This window comes from Eumetopias jubatus, unplaced genomic scaffold, assembly GCF_037043125.1.
Source record: "Eumetopias jubatus isolate StellerSeaLion01/CBP00866 unplaced genomic scaffold, mEumJub1_p1.0 scaffold_7, whole genome shotgun sequence".
Taxonomy (NCBI): Eukaryota; Metazoa; Chordata; class Mammalia; order Carnivora; family Otariidae; genus Eumetopias; species Eumetopias jubatus.
In genome coordinates, this window is record NW_028274813.1 from 47,244,443 (window position 1) to 47,264,619 (window position 20,177).

The following is a 20,177-nucleotide window of genomic DNA, read 5'->3' on the forward strand; positions in this document are numbered from 1 at the left end:
GCTTATGTATAAATTTCTGCTGAAGTCATGTGAGTACAGAACAGAGAAAGAAACAGGGCAGCTCAGGGTGGAGCCAGGTGATGGCCTCAATCTCCAGGGATAGATAAGGCATTGCTAGGTTACATGCAAGATGCAATTCAATCCTCATACAACTAGGAGGGACTATGAATTGGGAAATTTGGGCATCATTATGGACTAAATCTTCTTCGAAATGGAAGTTTTGTCTAATGTTCCTCCCACTTCCTTGCCCACCAAGGACCCAGTCTAAATGCATAAAGAGGATCAAAAATAAGAGTTGCTGGGAAAACAAACTTGACTGAGCCTTCATCTGATGAAGCAATTAAGCAAATATCATCACAAAGCAAATTTTAGCGCAGAAGGTTTGACTCTGATCATTGAGGCTCTCACCTGTTCATAATGTCCAATTCTGCAAAGTAAACTGGTGCTATGAAATGTTTTGACACTTTGAAGAAAAAGAAATACCTTCTAACTATTCGGTGATTGATATGAAAAATAAAGTGCATGAAAAGACAAAATGTATAGTGCATTAATATACCAATCTTTTAAGCTGAGCAAACAAAAGCTCTGTAAATTTTACTGTTGACGTTCGTGGGTGCAAGGAAGTGGTAATCAAAATGGTGTATTCTGAGTTTGCTGTGATGTCCTGTCAAGCCTCCTGCTAAGTGATAGGAGCAACAGAGTTAAACTTTAATTCATTCACCAAACGTATGGAACACCGACTATAAGGAAGACCCTTTGGTAGTTATGTGGGAGACACAATGGTAAACAATATTTAGCCTTGGCTTTGAAGGAGCTTATGAGTAGCTGAGGTACAAACAAATGACTACATCAGAAGGCAGGGAGTGATTACAGAGTGGCTTTGCACATCTCCTGTTCCAACCTTCGAACAAATCATCCAGAGAACTTTGGATCTTACACAGGATGTAAACTGAACCCAACATGTCATTAACAGCGATTTCAACAGTTTTATCTTTTCTTTCGTATATCGCTACTATTCATCAGTTGCCTTTTTAACCAGGAACAAAACACATCAGTTTCCAAGTAAAGCTAGAAGTTATGAGGGCTTGAAATGAATCGGTTCCAAAGGCAGTTTACATGGCCCAGTTGTAAGAATCAAAAGCGTGTGATTTATATATAAGATACATATTTATATAAAATATATCTTTATAATTATGTTAATTTGCTTATATTTACAGATTTATGTAATGAGTAAATAATAAATGTAATTATATAATTATATGATAATAAAACAAATATTTATATTTATTTATACAGATCTAAATAGAAATATATGTGCTTACATGTATATGTACTGCCTGGCACATAGTAGACAATCATTATTTGTTGAATTAATAACGGAACATAAAATCTGGATTAAATTTGCTATGAACTACCTGAGTTATATATTTATGATGTGCATTAATTGCTATTACTTGAAACTGTTTTATCACATTAGTTAGATAGACATAATCAGTAGAACTCTTCCCTGGAGATGAAATGCTCTCCAACATGTATCTGAAGATCACATGTTCAGCTAGAAAGTCAAGGGAAGGGGCGCCTGGGTGGCACAGTCAGTTGAGCGTCTGCCTTTGGCTCAGGTCATGATCCCAGGGTCCTGGGATCGAGCCCCGCATCGGGCTCCCTGCTCAGCGGGAAGCCTGCTTCTCCCTCTCCCACTCCCCTTGCTTGTGTTCCCCCTCTCGCTGTGTCTCTCTCTGTCAAATAAATAAATAAAATCTTTTAAAAGAAAATGAAAGTCAAGGGAATATTTTTTTGCCAGATGACAGCCATTGGGTGGCCCATAGGTAAAATGATGCCTAAGCTTTCACATCACTGCCCTTTTAACGAAGAAAGCTACTTAGAAAAAAACTTTCTGGAGACACGGTCCACATAATGTGGACCATTAGTGCTAGTGTTTCCTAGTACAGGCCTGGGTGCTATTGTAAATAAGTATTTTTAGACTAGCTTTAGATTTACAGCTAAATTGGGAAAACAGTACAGATAGTTCCTAAATACCCCATGCCCAGTTTCCCCTATTATTAATACCTTATGTCAGTATGGTATATTTATCACAATTAAAATATTGATACATTATTAACTAAAGTCCATATTTTATTCAGATTTCTTTAGTTTTTTTTTTATTATTATTTGTTTGTTTGTTTTTACCTAATGTTCTTTTTCTGCTCCAGGATCCCATCCTGGATACCACATTACGTTCACCTCCTTAGGCTCTTCTTGGTTGGGGCAGTTTCTCAGACCTTCCTTATTTTTAGTGACTTTGGCAGTCATTTTGTAGAATCCTCTTTATTGGGTTTGACATTTTCCTCATGATTAGACTGTGGTTATGGGTTTTTGCAAAGAACACCACAGATGTGGTACCACTTCCATCACATCATATCAAGGATACGTAGTATCAACATGCTATCACTATGATGTTGATCTTGATCACTTGTTTGAGGTAGTGTTTGTAAGGTTTCTCCACTATAACGTTACACCTTTTCCTTCTTTTCATACTGTACTCTTTGGAAAGGATTTACTCTGCACAGCCCCCACTTAAGGAAGGGAGAAGTTATGCTCCACTACCTTGAGGTCAGAATTTCTACATAAACTATATGGAATGTTTTAGCATGGAACATTTGTTTCTTGTCCCTATTTATTTATTCAATCATTTATTTATATCAGCATGGATTCATGGATATTGATTTTGGGTTATAATCCAAACACTATTTCATTTTGTTGCTCAAATGGTTCCAACTTTGGTCATTGGGAGCTCTTTTCAACCTCTGACATGCACTAATGATTGTAAGTTTTTTTTGTTTGTTTGTTTGTTTTAGTTAGCACTTCTTTACTGGCTTTACCAGATGCTTCAGGTTCATCTCGTATATTTTTGCCCTGTCCTAAAATCATCCATTTCTCCAAGGATCTCTGGTTCCTTTTAATGCAGAACGGTCTTAGAAACCCAAATCGGAGCACTAGCTGTACTTGCCGTTACTGGGGTCTTAGGGTGCTCTTCTGATGTTTGTGGGGGAAGCCTGCCCTCATCTTCCTAGAGGCCCTCATAGCCCCACAGCTCCCTTCTCACTGTCTAGATTCACAGCCTGCTCCTCCTCCTGGTAAACCTCACTCCATTTCTTCTCTTAGCTATTCATTGTCAGCAACTCCTTCAGGGTTAAAGCAGCATTAGAAAGAGCCACCAGGAAAATGATATCCTTCAGAGATTTTTGTGTCTCTTAAAACTAATTAGTAGGTATCCCCAACGAAAATCTGATCCATTCTTCTACTATCAGTCAGGTATATCAGTTCTGACGCTTTGGGCATCAGGTATCCACCCCTTAGGGAAAATGACCTTTCCTTACTAACAGAAAACTCAGCTCAAAACAGCTAAAACAATATTAAAATTGTTAGCTAGTTCAGTTCAGTGATCCAGCGATGTCAACCAAGATCTGAACTTTCTGCCATGCTATCTTAGTCCTTGTCCTTAGGATAGATACCCTCACGACCACAAGATGCTCAACACAGGTCTAGGTGTCATATCTAGATACATAGAGAATCTATTTCTTGCCTTTGTGGTGTGAAAAAAAAAACTTTCTAGAAGCCCCCAACAGACATTTTCTTATGTCTCAAAGGCCCAAATTGGGTCTTATCTTCACTTCTAGATCAATCATTGGTAAATTACCTGGGATTATCATAGTTGGTTTGGACCAAATAGAGTATATCCTTGAGCTTTCCTGAAGGATAGATACCTAAATAAAATCTGGATTCTATCAGCAGAGAAGGGGAAGATGATTATCGGGTAACTCACCAAAAATGTGTGGTAGAACAGCTAAAGCATTATTACATTCCCTTACAACCCAGATTAAGTTGGATTTCCTTGTGTTTGTGTATGAATATATATATACCTACACACACATAAACATACACACACACACACGTACTTTCAGAATCATTATACTTCTTCACAGCGTGTCTTAACCCGAGGTCATCACTGAAAGCAGAGCCTGAAAAAGACTTACATGAAGGTAATTTATTGGGGACTGATCTCAGGAAACAGGAGTGAGGTACTAGGGGAATGAAACAGGGAAGGAGAAAAGCCGATAAAAGGATATACTATTGATTTGGCCATTGCTGTGGGCAACGGATGCTTGAGTCTGCTGGAGTATTTTGAAGAGCCTTATGAAAAACATCTCAAAACTGCCTATCTATGGGATAAAAAGAGGAGGCCATTAATTTATTAGATTTAGTCTCCCATTGATTAAAGGTGGCCTCATTAGCGTTAACACCCTCCAGGCTGGATAACTGTGAGCTCTGAGCAGGTTCCCACGCTTCAGCATCAGAAAAGCCCCAAGGCAAGAAGCAGGAAGTAGCTATGGGCTAAGGACAGACACTGTCAAATTATACCTCTGTGAGGCTAGCCAAAGGCTGTCTGGAACTTGTTGCCACAGTAGTGGCTGGATAAGAGGTAGGCCTGAGAGGATATGAAAAACAGGAGCTAAAGGAGTATCCGACGCATAGCATTTATTCTGATTATAATTATTCACCATTTGTAGGAGTATTTAATATAAGTCTTCACCCCCAGGCTGCAAGCTCTGTAAGAATAAGAACTATGTGTGTCTGGTTAAGCGACTGCCTTCGGCTCGGGTCATGATCCTGGAGTCCCGGGATTGTGTCCCACGTCAGGCTCCCTGCTCAGCGGGGAGTCTGCTCCTCCCTCTGACCCTCTTCCCTCTCGTGCTCTCTCTCTCTCTCTCATTCTCTCTCTCTCTCTCAAATAAATAAATAAAATCTTAAAAAAAAAAAAAGAATTGTGTGTGTCTGGATTACTTCTATCCTTGTCACCTAGCATAGTACTTGGCACACTGTAGGCATTCACTGAAAGTTATAGGAAGTGAATGGACAGATGGATGGATGCCACAAAATGAAGAAAAAGGCAAGCCAGTTACCAGACCCATCATTTCACAAGAAAGTGTCCAACAGCAAACTAAAAATCAGCTCAGCCTCCCCAGGTATGGGACCAAATCATCTGGGACTCCCTAGATTCCCGAGCCCTTTGAGGAGTTGGTTTAGGAATGGGCCAGGTCAGAAGAAATACACAACTGACGCTAACTAGTGCTTGGTTTGGAGATTACTAAGGGGAGCTGTCCCTTCCTGCCTCATTCCAGCATGTATTTGATGTGGTTCTGGAGGACCCACAGGAGTTCGCGTTCAGGCGTATTTTCTATGGAATAACTCTTGGATATCTGGAGGTCAGCTCCTGAGGTCTCCCCAGTCATCCTGGATCAGTTTAGTACAGATCTGGCCCCACCAATGGGCTATGGTGCATAAAGTGGCCACCTGATCTGACTTGAATCCCAACAGTCTCAGAGAGTACTTGCTAGTTCAGGACGGAGAGCAAAATCAGGTGTACGTTGTGGCTCACAAATGGCCACTTCATTGAGTAACACTACTTGGGGTGCATCTTTCTTGTGTCTTTCTTCCTATAGTGGAGGATTTCTTGCCCTTTATCCTTTGAAATTACATGAAAAATTTCCAGGGTAGTGACTGTGTCAACCTTCATTTTTCAATCAACTCTAAAACTTTGGATGCTGAATAATAAATATGATTAACTATTCATTACCTTCATAAAGCATTTTAACCATAAAAGAAAATATTCTGGATTTCTTTCCCATGTTGATCAGGCAGCACACAATCCCCTGCTTGTATCTTGATGTAACCCGATATGAGAACCTGTCTGATTAAAGCCATGTCTCCATCTCGCAGAGTTAAGGGCATTTATAGGAAAGAATATATTTTAATGTCCATTGTGCAAATGCTATTAAGGCTATTATCCTGAAATGACATTTCCCATCACTTAGCTGGGATTTGTCTGTTTTTGACATCTGCTTCCCTTTTAAAATGCTATACAGACTTGTAACTTCAGTAGACCTCCAAGAGCAAGTAAATCTGAGGGTTTTTATAATTTAGTCCCAGGAATATTTTTAGAAATGAGAAGAGCTTATTCACAATGTATTAGGACCTCTCTCTCTTTGATTGACTTGCCAATTCACTGAGCCAGGTCAAAAATGTTGGCAGTCTCCTCTACTTGGACTGACATCACCTATGGTAACTGCCCAGCAAAACTGACATCTCTGGACTCCTTCCATACACTTAGGATTTCCTACAGGAGCCAATGAGAATCTAAGTCTGGTTTACAAGAATGACATGTGCCCCTTGATGATGGGGCAGTCACACCTGGCATTCAAGTATCTGTAGGCTTTCAGGCGATCTAAACAGCTCCCTAGCCTAAGCCAGAGGCTTAAAGTTCTCAGGTGGGAACTGTATGACTCACATATGTTAGTGTTTTTATCACACACTAATAATAAAAATAAAAATTAATAACAATGGAGCACCTGGGTGACTCGGTTAAGTGTCTGACTCTTGATTTCGGCTCAAGTCATGATCTTAGAGTCGTGGGATAGAGTCCTGTGTTGGGCTCCATGCTCAGCAGCGGGGAGAGGGGTGTCTGCTTGAGATTTTCTCTCTCCCTCTCCCTCTGCACCCCCCCCTCAAATAAATAAATAAATAAATCTTAAAAATTAGCAACAAAAATAATAAACAAATAATGCAACTAAAAACGGGGCAGAAGTCATACAGAAGGCCAATGGACACATGAAAAGATGCTCAACCAGCACTCAACATCAGGGAAATGCAAATCAAAACTACAATGAGATACCACTTCACACCTGTCAGAATGGCTAAAATCAAAAACATAAGAAACAGTAAGAGTTGACAAGGATGTAGAGAAAAGGGATGCACTGTTGGTAGGAATGCAAAACAGTATGGAGGTTCTTCAAAAAATTAAAAATAGAATGACCCTATGATCCAGTAATTGCATTACTGGGTATTTACCCCAAAATACAAAAACACTAATTCAAAGGGATACATGCACCCCTCTGTTTACTGCAGCATTGTTTACGATATTCAAACTATAGAAGCAACCCAAGTGCCCATCGATAGATGAATGGATAAAGAAGATGTAGTGTATACACACAATGGAATATTATTCAGCCATAAAAAAAATGAAATCTTGCCATTTACAACAACATGGATGGAACTACAGAGTATTATGCTAAGCGAAATAAATTAGAGAAAGACAAGTACCATATGATGTCACTCATATGTGGGATTTAAGAAACAAAACAAATGAACAAAGGAAAAAAAAAAAAAGAGAGAGACAAACCAAGAAACAGACTCTTAACTACAGAGAACAAACTGATAGTTACCAGAGGGGAGGTGGGGGCAGGACATGGATGAAATAGGTGATGGGGATTAAAGAGTACACTTATCATGATGAAAATAAAATAAAACAAAACAATAAAAAACAGTAACAGTAATAATAAAGAGGGCAAAAGAAAACTTTTGGAGGTGCTGGCTATTTTTCTATGGCCTAGATTGCAGTGGTAGTTCCACAGGCGTATACTTATCTCCAAAATCACTGTTTCATACATTAAGTGTGTGCAGCTTTTTATATGTGAACCATCCCTCTATAAAGGGGTTTAAAAAAATAAATGTAAATTAAATGAGTTGTCATTACTTTAGAATTAGGAATTTCCCATAAATATTCAGATGTTTGGCTTCATTGGAAAAACCAGAAGGCTGGCCCCACTGGGCCTGATATTGGCACACGAATGGGGCTCAGTAGCAGCTGCCCTTTGGAAAGGAGTGGGCCCTCCAGTTTGCAGACTGTCTACGGTAGATGTCGATCAGCATCTCGTTTGGTCTACTTCTCCTGTAAAATCCCTACCTGGCCCCTGTTGGCAAGGGATCCAAGTGGCGCTTGTCACCTGTAACTGTCTGCCCAATCCCTAAAAACATTCCACTACTTAAAGCCCCCAAATTCCAAAGGCAAAATGGTGTCTAGATTTATAGTGCTGAATCCACCCAGACTGGGTACCAATTCTTAATCTGTGCGCAATTCTGGGGTGGTAAGTTATGCCAGAGAGGAGTCCACGTAGTAAAGACCCACCTTTACTGGTGGTCACCTTAGTAGAGAATGAGGTTTTTTTCTTTCATGTACACTTTGCACGAAAGCTTATCAACAAATTTACCCCCATGAAAGGAAATCCAATAGAAATTTCAAAACTTACACAGAAAATACATTAGTATATGTCCACTCATTTATTATATATATACACATATGTATGTATATATGTACGTATACACACACACACTGTACACTGATGTGGGCTAAGCAATATTCCATGTACTAATCTGTTTAAAGATTATTTATTTATTTATTTATTTGAGAGCGAGAGAGCATGAGAGGGGAGAGGGTCAGAGGGAGAAGCAGACTCCCTGCTGAGCAGGGAGCCAGATGTGGGACTCGATCCCAGGACTCCAGGATCAAGACCTGAGCCGAAAGCCGTCGCTTAAACAACTGAGCCACCCAGGCTCCCCGTACTAATCTGTTTAAACTATGACTTGTATTCAATAGCACGAGGGATAATCAAATGGAAAAAAGTGGGTCATAAATTCATAAGTATATTAGGATTGTGTGTGTGCACGTGTGGTTTCTGATAGTTTCTATAAAGTTAGTGAGTGACAAATGAAGCAAATATTTACACATATACTCAAAATGTATTAGCATATATTTACATGATATATGTTAATATACATTATGTGAATTTGCGAATTTATTTATATAAAATGATTTCTTTGTATACTGTATGTTCACTCAATATAAAGATTTTGAAGCCTATTGATTATCTGTATTTAAACAAATTTTTTTCTTTGACATTGAACCTATGTATGCCTTCAGTCATTTTTAAAGATTATTTATAAAGATAATCATTGTTTCAAGAAGGTCAAAAGTACTGAAGTTTAGAGAAGTATCCTAAGAATACAACCTTCTGGGTCTGATATCTGGCTATAGGTCAGTTACCTGTGGCAAATGGGGCAAGGTTTTTACTTGGAGTAGGCAGGGCAGGCATCTAGATACAGATGTTGGGGTAAGCCAGGGATGTACTAGAGGTCAGGGATGGGCAGAAAATACTGCAGGTGTTGAAAGAAAGTATGCTTTGTGGATAAACTATGATTCCAGACCATTTCAGCGAGGGACAAATGGAAGTTATTCCAATAGAACACTTGAATCCAAGGGGATCTAGCACAGAGGAATGGGGTGTGCCAAATATTATGAATGGCACCAGGGACCAGCAAACTGGGAGGGAATTCAAAGCATTAATTATGCATGATCAATGTGCCAAGTACTAGAGGATGCAACATTATTATGCATCACAAGGAGGAAACTGAGGCTCAGAGAGGGAAAGGAAACAGTATTTTGGCGAACACGGCACTGTATAGTCACAGACATGGTGAAAACTGCCCAAGGTTACACAAGTAGTGAGTAGGAGAGTTGAAATTCAAATCCAGCTTTTCTGATTTCATGTCCAGTACTCCTAACACTCACTTGACCACCCTGCTTCTACCTGCACATCCTGAAGCTTCATGTCAGGAATCCACTCAAGCTGGGAGTCACGGAGTGTCTCTGAAGCTGCTCTTTGATGAGGCGGGTACTGGCATAGCCTCTCAGAACACTTTCCTGAGGGCAGCATCCACACACGGGCACAAACGCCATTTTCATCATGGGTCAGAGTAGCAGGAACCCCCCGCTATTATACAATATCGGCTGGCTCTGATTTCCAAACATTTATTGAATGCAAAGATGAACCAATAATAGAAGGACATCATTCCTTCTTCCAAAAGAAATGGTATCAGTGAACAGGCGAATTTAAGATGAGAAAGGGAGGGCACAGGTTGTTCCTTTCTAAATGAATACCTCTGTGTTATCATATAGCTCTCATTAATAGCAGGCATGGCATGAGCACCACTATGGGGGTGGTCAGGCCAGTGGACATGTTCTGGCTGCAGGAGACTTGGTGTGTAAGGCATGGTTCCCATCTCTAAAAGGTTTATATTCTAGCTGTGGAAATAGGGCACAGCCAGAAAAAAGGAACACGGCAACAAAGGGCCCAGATGGAGAGTGTCAGATGAATTCAGGGAAGGGAACATGGTCTTCTTTGCTGGAAAACACCCTTCCACACCCCAAACCTGGCTCCATAGGCTGATGGAGGCCTAGAACTGTCCAATCAATTCCTAAATAAGCCTTTATTGGCCTGACATATTATACTATATTGTGACCATGCAGTAAGTTATTAAGTAATAACAAAAACCAAATTCTGCTTTGCCTTAAGGTTTTTATATTCGCTTTTTCTTTCAAGTTTTTTGGAAGGAAGGGTACCATGCTCTTCATCCATCCATCCATCCATCCATCCATCCATCCATCCATCCATCCGTCTATCCATCCACCCATCCATCCATCCTTCTACAAACCCATCCATCCATCCATCCATCTGTCCATCTCCAATATGTCATACACTGAGCTACATGATGGGAATCCAAAGACCTGGGAGGCAGTAACCCTGCCTTCAGAGCATGCTCTGCCAAGGAACAACACTGCACCCACTTCTTTCTGGGTCTGCTTAGCAATCATGTCTGGAATCTGAACGCTTCCTAGACAGAATGATAAGGTCTTTAGAGGATTAAGTATCACACACATGCATTACATCTGGTTTTCAAATGTTAATATGAATACAAATCACCCGGGGGCCATGTTAAAATGCAGATTCTGATTTAGGTCTGGGATGGCCAGATTCCACAAGTCTAATTAGCTCCCAGGTAATGTTGCGGGTCCTCAGACTACATTTTGATAGACAAGGTTTGATAGTACATTAAGATGACCTTGAAGTCTGGACTTTGGAACACCAGAGTCACTCTTCATAAATTTGAGGATAAATAGACCAGTACCAAATCCACTTCTTTCCTGCTTCAGGGAAACATCTTTACAGAAGTGCTTCAGGCTTTAACTGAGATCTTCCTTATCTTCCCCCGCTTGTCCCCTTCCAAAAATTAAGAGTTTAGTCCAGTTGTTTTTCTATTTCCAAAGAACTTCTTCCATTCTCTCAATGGCAAGCTGTAGCTTCAGAAATCCAGTGAGAATTAGAAGCACTTCAGAATAAGGAGAGGGGATCCAGAGCTAATTACCCTAAGCCTACTAGGCTATGTTGCAGATCCACAGAGGCACCTGCAATTAATTCAGATGGCTACAAGCCACGGGGTACCTAGCAGCTTGCGGGTGATTAAGAATGAGTTAGTAACCTTTCATTTAAAGGTCCCAGGGAAAAAAATGGGGACAGATGCCAGATATGTTTACATTACTTCCAGAGCCAGGCAATCATGAACACTCTCGTTAATTTTCTGGCAATGCCTCTTTTTAACTTTTCCGATTTTAAGTGGCACTTGTCTTTTGGAGCCACACGGACACAGGCTTATTTATGCTTTTGCAAATAATGAGAATTCCTTTCTAAGATCTAGCAATCTTTGGGTGTCATTCTTTCATAGAAGAAAAGAAATTGGTAGTGACCTCCACTGTCTGATGTTGGGCACACGTTTCATTTTTTAGTAAAAGATGATTTCATGGCAACACCTCATTAACATTTCTGTGTATTTCAAAATGAATGCTGTATGATACTATTTACAAACTCTGGATTGGTATGCAGTTTCTAGTTCAATTATAAAAGACCCAAGATATTTTTTCAGGGCCACAGAGTGCCAACATCTCTCCAATCTCAAAATCTTTGGGAAATATGCCCACATTCCAAAATGCTTACCAATGTGACTCTTTATAGTAAAATACTCTTCTTGCAATATTTGGCATTTCCTTGGCACCATCACAGAATTATTCAGTATGTTCTATTTAATAATGAAGATAAAGGTGAGCATCACAATAATTAAAAACAAATCACATTTGGGTAGGACACTAAAAGAAAGTAAGTTCCCAGGGGATAGAAAAATGGTTCACTTAAATCACTCCATACGAACACTCACTGTAGGGCTCTCAATATACATCGCCAGAAGAGGTGTTTGGTTTGGGCACACCGGACCAGGATATGAATCACAGAATGCCACTCCAAGACTATTACAGAATGTGCATATGATATAAACCAGAAAAGGCTGCATTTTAACCTCTGTGACTCATGCATTACAGCCTGTGGCTTCAAGGGAAGGCTACGAATTAGGATGGCATCAGGCGCAGGCTGAACAAACTCGTAGCCAAGAGAAACAGAAGCATGAGCTTCCCAGCAGAGACCATGAAGCGTAGCATGTCATATGTTACCTTAGATAGAATTATGTAACCTGTAAGCGGTGGGTACTCTGGGGATAGAGGGGTTTGTGCCTTTTTTTTTGCCTAGCATAAATATTTAAATTTCTCCATAACATCAGAGTCACAACTTACTTTCCTGGAATGAAATTCTAAAACAAACTGACAGCAAAACATGCTGGAATTTCTATACGCCACCAGGTTTGTTTTCATTACAGAACACTCCAAAGTTTTTACGTCTCTCCATTTTCACTGTGATAATGATTCCCAAACCTCTAAGGTCATTGTCCCCTGGGCTCTGGTTCTTGTTCCACAAGGAAGGCACCAAGAGTACGCCAGGAATATTCACCTATCATCTGAAATGTCCATTTGAAATCTGCCTTTAAGGTGGTGGTATAAAATATATATACATTTTTTTGCTAGCATTTGCTTCTGAACACTCTTTTACCTGGGTTTCTCAAAATCAGTTCCTTGTGAAGATACCATCTCTATTTATGTCTCCTTATGATGAAGGTCTTTAATGGCCTCAGAAGTGCTCAGAGCCAAAACCCAGCACATGAGTTGTTGCCATATTTATTCAATGACAGTGAAGATGATTTACAGTAGACAATTGTTTGATGGGTGCCTAACACTCACCTCATCTTAGTGTATGAGCACCCCAATTTTTTGGAGGGTCAGTTATCTCCTTCCCATTAGACACCGTCTGTTACAGGGCTCTTGAACTAGAGTCAGGCTATGTGACAGCTCACTCAGAGTGGACTGGAGGAGTTGTGCTAGAACCACAAGAAAGGTGGTTTTCTCTTGTCTGGTGCACATGATTTTTGGAAAGAACTTTCCACTTTAACAGTGGAGTCTGGAACCGCTGGGGCTGCCATGTGGAGGCTGGGAATGGGGCAAACACAGGAGAAGGCAGAAACGAAATGAGCACCCGTGACCTAGTCAGGGCCCCGCAGCAAAGTATTCACAAGCAGACCTAGCTCTGGATTTCGTTCTTCTGGAACCAATAATTCACTTTTTGGCTTAAGAGAATTTGGGTCAGGAATTCTACCATTTGTTACGGAAATCCAAAATGGTCAGATTTAAATCATCGTTTTGTCATTTGCCATTTATACTAAAATTCCAGTGAGCTGTCCCAAGGAAGACAAAAGTAGCGTGATCATTTTGAATTGAAATGTAATCCCCTCCTTTCATTTTTTCACAACTCTTGACCTTTTCTCTCAGCAAATGTTTTGTCAGGATGAAGATGTGCGCAAGCGCTGGGATGAGTTGGTTAGGTTTTCACTGCTTTATTTCCTGTGTCTGAGCATATTCCCTGGTGTGCTGCCAGGGATAAATCACAGATTATTTATCAATTGGATAAGTAAACAGCTGCGAGTCGGTTGCATTTTTTTTTTTTAAAGATTTTATTTATTTGCCAGAGAGAGACAAAGCAAGAGCAGGAACACAAGCAGGGGGAGTGGGAGAGGGAGAAGCAGGCTTCCCGTGGAGCAGGGAGCCGGATGTGGGGCTCGATCCCAGGACCCTGGGACCATGACCTGAACCGAAGGCAGACGATTAACAACCGAGCCACCCAGGCGCCCCAAGGTTGCATTAGTTTTTAATGGCACATTACTACTACTGCTGGCTAACACTCACTTGAATGCTTTCTGTATGGGGAAAACCATGTGAAGTCCTTGACAGAAATGAACTCATTCTATCCTTAAACCTGTCCGGTAGGCAGTGCTGTGCTGGTAAACCAGCTCTGAGGAATGGGGAGGGAACCCTAATTTACAGAGCTCACCAATTTCTGGGATATAAATACTCCCGTCATGGTTGACTTTTAGCAGCCAATGGTTTAAACACTGGTTGGAAAAATTCTTGCATATTTAACAATCAGCCCTCGGGAGCCAGTCTAATGGACTCCAGCGCATCGCTGGAGGAACCTGAATCATGGAGAGACAATGCAGTTTACTCAGATCCAGCGGTTTGTAAACCCAGATTTGTCCTTCTCCAGAGCTCACATGCTCAATTTCTGTACTCCTTCTGAACCATGGAGCAGGTTTTCACCATTTATTTGAGAAAAGCATATGGGAATGCAAAGGATATTTGAAATACCTTGAAATACACAAGTAAAGGTATTTCAAATAGCTTTTGCATTCAGATACATTAGTGAGAATATTTAAAGAGTACTTGCATTTTCTATATGTTATGGGTAAAGAGCAAGCATTTATATTAAATATGACACTTGTATCAACCTCTTTGCTTGATAGTTACCAAGTTTTTCTGGCTACAGAACATTTTGAAGATAATCTATGTCTCGTCTGTCTGGGAATGCTAATGAAAAATGAAGAAATGACTTAAAAAGTATGGAACACCAATTAAGGGTGACCTATCAACGTGTTTCAGCCCTAAACCCTGTCCTAATTCAAGTGTTGCCACGTTTCTTAATCAAGAAACAAACCTTTCCAGAAGTATCCAGGAAATTTGTGTGTGGGTTTTGAGCCCATGAAAAATATTGACTTATAACCATGGATTTAAAATCATTGTGTGTGTGTGTGCGCATAAATACCAAATATTCCCAAGCTGGAAAATTAAGTAAATTATAACTGATAAGATGCCATTCACAGTAATTTCCTTTCATTACCCATACAGGCTTGACTACAAAGCCTTTTTGGCTCACAAGTAAAGGATTTTGCATATATTGTTTATTATTTCAATCTAAGCCTGAAAGCTGCCACAAAGTAAAATTGATAACAACTGTAAACATTTGATAATAGACACCTTTGCACAGCAGAGCTATCAGAGTTCACTAGGTAACAGGCATGAAGGCACTTTGGAAAATTCAAGGCTCTATACAAATGTGAGGAATTGCTATTGAATAAAAAAAAATTCAAAGGTAAAATTTCTCAACAGCCCAGTTTACATGCATTACTTTCAAGCTATGAATTTATATAACAAAGTAGAAACTTCCCTAGCTACATACATGTAATAGAAAAGCTAACCACGAATGCGGTTCCAGGAACTACATATTTTGTATCTCAAGCAGAGTTATTTTGGTTTTTAGGAAACTTGATCACCTCTCCATCCCCTACCAAAAATATTAAGGAAAAAAATCTCTATAGGGAATAAGACAGAATTCTTTATGTGAATATTTATGTAAATTCTTGACTTTTAAAAAAAAAATCTCCTACCATGAAGAAGTTATTGTTCACTTAGGATAATCCTATTGAGATTAGACTTTAAAAATAGTTCTTATCTGTTGAAGTTACATAATAAAATATTGATGGATGAAATAATATGGTGTCTGAGATTTGCTTCAATGTATCTGGAAGGGAGAAGGGGGCAGAGGGCATAGATAAAACGAGATTTGGCCATGTGCTGATAACAGATTGAATCTGTGCTGATAGGTACATGGAGTCTGTTAACTAGTCAAAGAATTTGTATGTGTTTGAAGCTTTCCATAATAAAAATCCATAATAAAAAAAAGAAAACTTACCTCATATCAATATCTGAAGCATTGTAGAACATTTCTAGGGCTGAATACAAGGATATGGGGAAAATTAATTGCCAAAATACCCATTATTATTGACTTTACTGACTGATTTGTGTCCATCCTGGTCCAGTCCTCTCTCACATTGCTGCCAGAATTATATTTCTAAAACTTAAACTGGTTCATGGAATTCTCTTGCTCAAAAGACCTCTTTGGAGACCCCATCACCTAGAGGATATGGTCAGTGATTCTTTCTTTTATAACTCCACAGCACTTTGGTCTTATTCTCTTACAGGAACTTCTTGTGTGGTATTGATCTTTATCAGCTCCCTGCTTTTATCACCAGCAAGACTGTGAGCTCCACAAGGACAGAACTCATCTTTTTATCTTTCTATTTTTAATGCTTGGCACATTGTCTGGCATATGGTAGATGCTCAGTAAATTCTTGGTGAGCGGGATGAATGTGAGATACAGATTATATAAAAGTAAATGTTTAGAACAATGGAACTAGAACACGTAGTTGTAATGATGACTGGACAGTTGGTGTTTGATGAAAATTACATATAATCAAGATTTAAGGTGAAACAATACTTACACAAGATACTTAAGTATCTTTTAATTGAAAAAAGGCAAAGGTGAGTAAAATGTATATAATTTCCTTGCTATTTTTAGATATATACATCTAAAGAAAATATAACTACTAGGAATATACTGTCCTCAATGATAGTATCCTGGTAAAACTGTCAGTACAAGATTGTCATGCTTTAGTGTCTAATCATAATCACAAAAAGTCATAATCAACAAGGGTGCTTTCCCATGGGCAACAAAAGAAAGAAATAGATAAACTGGACTTCATCAAAAGTAAAAACTTTTATTCATTAAAGAACACTATCAAGGGAGTGAAAAGACAACTCACAAAATGGGAGAAACTATTTGCAAACCATATTTCTTTTTTTCTTTAGATTTTATTTAATTTATTTGAGAGAAAGCATGCATGGGGGGAGGGGCAGAGAGGGAGGGAGAAGGAGAGAATTTCAAGCAGACTCCCCACTCAGCACGGAGCCAGACATGGGGCTCGATCTTAACCCTGAGATCATGACCTGAGCCAAAACCAAGAGTTGAGGACTTAAGCAACTGAGCCACCCAGGTACCCCTCAAATCATATTTTTGTTTAGTATGCTACAGAAAATAAAAGGAACTTCTACAATTCAACAATGAAAAGGCAGACAGCTTAATTAGAAAATGTGATACATACATACAATGGAATATTATTCAGCCATTAAAAGGAAATGAAATTCTGGTATATGCTATAACATGGATGAACCTTTAGGACATTATGCTAAGTGAAATAAGCTGGAACAAACAAACCAATTATTGTATGATTCTACTTGTAGGAGGTAGCTAGAACAGCCAAACTAGAAGAGTCAAATTCATAGACACAGAAAGTAGAATGGTGGCTACCAGGGGCTACGGGGTATAGGGAGTTGTTGCTTAATGGGGACTGAGTTTCAGTTTGGGATGATAAGTTTTGGAGATGGATGATAGTGACGATTGCACAACCATGTGAAAGTACTTAATGCCACTGAACTGTACACTTTAAAACAGTGAATCTCATGTTATATGTATCTTACCACAATAAAAAAAAAGAATGAAAAAAAATAAGCACACAACCGAAATACACTTTTCTCCAGAAAAAAATATACAAATGGCCAGCAAGTGCATGAAAAGACGTTCAACATCATTAGTCATTAGAGAAATGCAAATCAAAACACAATGCAATACCACTTCATACCCACTAAAATGGCTATAGTAAAAAACCCAGAGCATAACAAGTATTGATGAGGACGTGGAGAAATCACAATATGCATATGTTGTTAGCGGGAATGTAAAATGGTACAACCAGTGTGTACAGCAGTTTGGCAGTTCCTTAATAAGTTAACATAGAATCACCATATGACCCAGTAATTCCATTTTAAGGTACCTATCCAAAAGACCTGTAAACAAGTGTTCAAACAGAAACTTGTACACAAATGTTCATAGAGACACATTCACAATAACCAAAGGAGGAAAAAATCCAAATGTCTATCAACTAACGACTGAATTAAAAAAACATGGTATAGCATACAGTGGAACATTATTCAGCCATAAAAAGGAATGCAGTTCATGCTACAACACAGATGAACCTTCAAAACATGCTAAGTGAAAAAGCCAGATACAGACAGTCACACATATGATTCCATTTATAGGCTATATCCAGAAGAAGCAAACCCATAGAGACAGAAAGTAGATTAGTGATTGTCAGGCGCTGGAGGAGAGGGAAGGATGTGGAGTGTCTACTTAATGGATCTGGGCTTGCCTTTTGAGGTGATGAAAATGTTTTGGAACTAGATAGTAGTGATACACAGCATTGTGAAGGTACTAAATGCTACTGAATTTATACTTTAAAATGGTTAAAGTGGTAAATTTTATGTTACGTGTATTTTACAAAAATAAAAAATTATGTTTTCCAAGTCCCACTTCCAGAGATTCTATTGTGGAAGGCCTGGGAGTAGTTTTAACAAGTACCCCAGTGATTTGATGAGGTGGTTTTGGGAAAAATACTTCAAGGAACACTGATATTCTGTTCTACAGATATTAAATTACTTCCACAATAAAAGCCTCCTACCACATAACTTAGCAAGGAAAATGTCTCAGAGGCATTGCACATTACCCTTCTAAATTTCCTACTTCCTAAGATGAAAACTTGTTAACAACTTTAAATGATACTTCTCCAGGACCTGGTTACATAACTATGTGTACAGTCTCCCTGCTCAAAACTTTTTCCCATGACATCTGGAGTCACAGTCCTATTAATTGATCAAGGCTCATCTCTCCTATGCCGTTGAAGGATGCACATGTTTCTGCATCCTATCAAAGGATCTCCTTTGACTTCTGCTCAAATCCATATATAGTCAAGATCCTTGAAAATCTGGTGGGTGTTTTCTTTCTCAACGTCTCTCTGCCTTCCAGCTTCCACCTCCATCCTGATTTAATCCCCAGAACAACCTTAGGAGATGTGTACTATTTTTATTCCATTCTTCTGTGAAGAAAATTAGTCTTAGAGTGAGTGGTTGGGTGACTTGTTCAGAATCATACAACTAGTAATAGTTAAAGTAAAAAAAAAATCAAACTCAATCTCTAGATCTCAAGCTCTGCATGGGTATAAGCTCCATGACAATAGGAACTTTGTGCCTTGAATAAAAAAAAACAAAAAACAGTGAGTCCTGTTCTTTTCCCTGAATCCAGAAGAGTACCTTAGTCAATGCTCAATAAAAATTTAGAATCAAAACAGCATACAAATGATAGACAAATCTTTGAGAGTAGAGGAAATCTAAGAAAGAAAATCCAAGCTTAATAATCTTGATCCATATAGAGATATAACAGTTTGCAAATTACTAAAGTCAAGTAAAGTCATCCTGATTTGGAGGTCTGCCACCATTTTGTCCCAGGGAATTTTGTTAGGCAGCTACTGGAAACTTGCCCATGATCACTTAGAAACCTCTGGTCTAAGATACCTCACATCTGTATTACTGACAGAGATTCTAAGAGTTCAGAAGGAAGGACTCCAAACTGTGATTTTCTTCTTTTACTAGAGAGGTATTCTGAAATGGGAGATGTTAGCTTTTGCACAGTGTTTACCTTAACGTATCAGTCTAAAAAATAAACATCTTTGAGTGTTGTGATTTCATAAACTTCCTCTTCCATTCTTGTTTCAATGTAAATGCTTATTAGTATTTTAAAATTTCCTTTGATGAGACATTTAAAAACCATAGCTAGCAAGATATAATTTTTACTTTTGAATCATTCTCCTTTAAATTTTACTTTATTGGCAGCAAAACAATGATTTGGTTCATCTACTTATAGAATTTATAATTAATTACCTATCCTGACCAGCTAAAAATTAAATACTCAAAATATTTGCACACTGTGGTCTAGGAGACAAAATGGAACGATGAGTATCAGGATGAAATAACAAAACATAGAAAATGAGCTTAGTTCTCTGGCCTCTAATAACTAATTTGCAAAATTAGTTTGGCTTGCATCATCCTATTTAAGCCGTCCTATCTAATTTTCATTGAGCCTCTACTCTGAGCCAGGCATTGTGCCTGATGATAGACACACAAAGACAAACCAGAGTGTTCCCTACCATGATGGTCTCATAGCTTCATATGGTAATGTTTCACTATATCTAGCAGATCTCAAACCCCCTGGAGCAAAACCTCATTTCAGATGTGTCCAAATCCTCTAAAATACAGTCCAGAATGAAAAAAATCTCCACTTCCCAAATTTCTCTCACTACATGCAAACATTTTCCTTCTCTCTGGCCTGACAACTGGAACGTGGATTCCAAGAACAGGACAGGAAGTACATTACGGCCAACAAAGCTGCAGGCCCACCTCATCTTTGCTTCATTTTCCAGACCCCCCCTCACTGGTCTTCCCTCTGTTCTCTTAT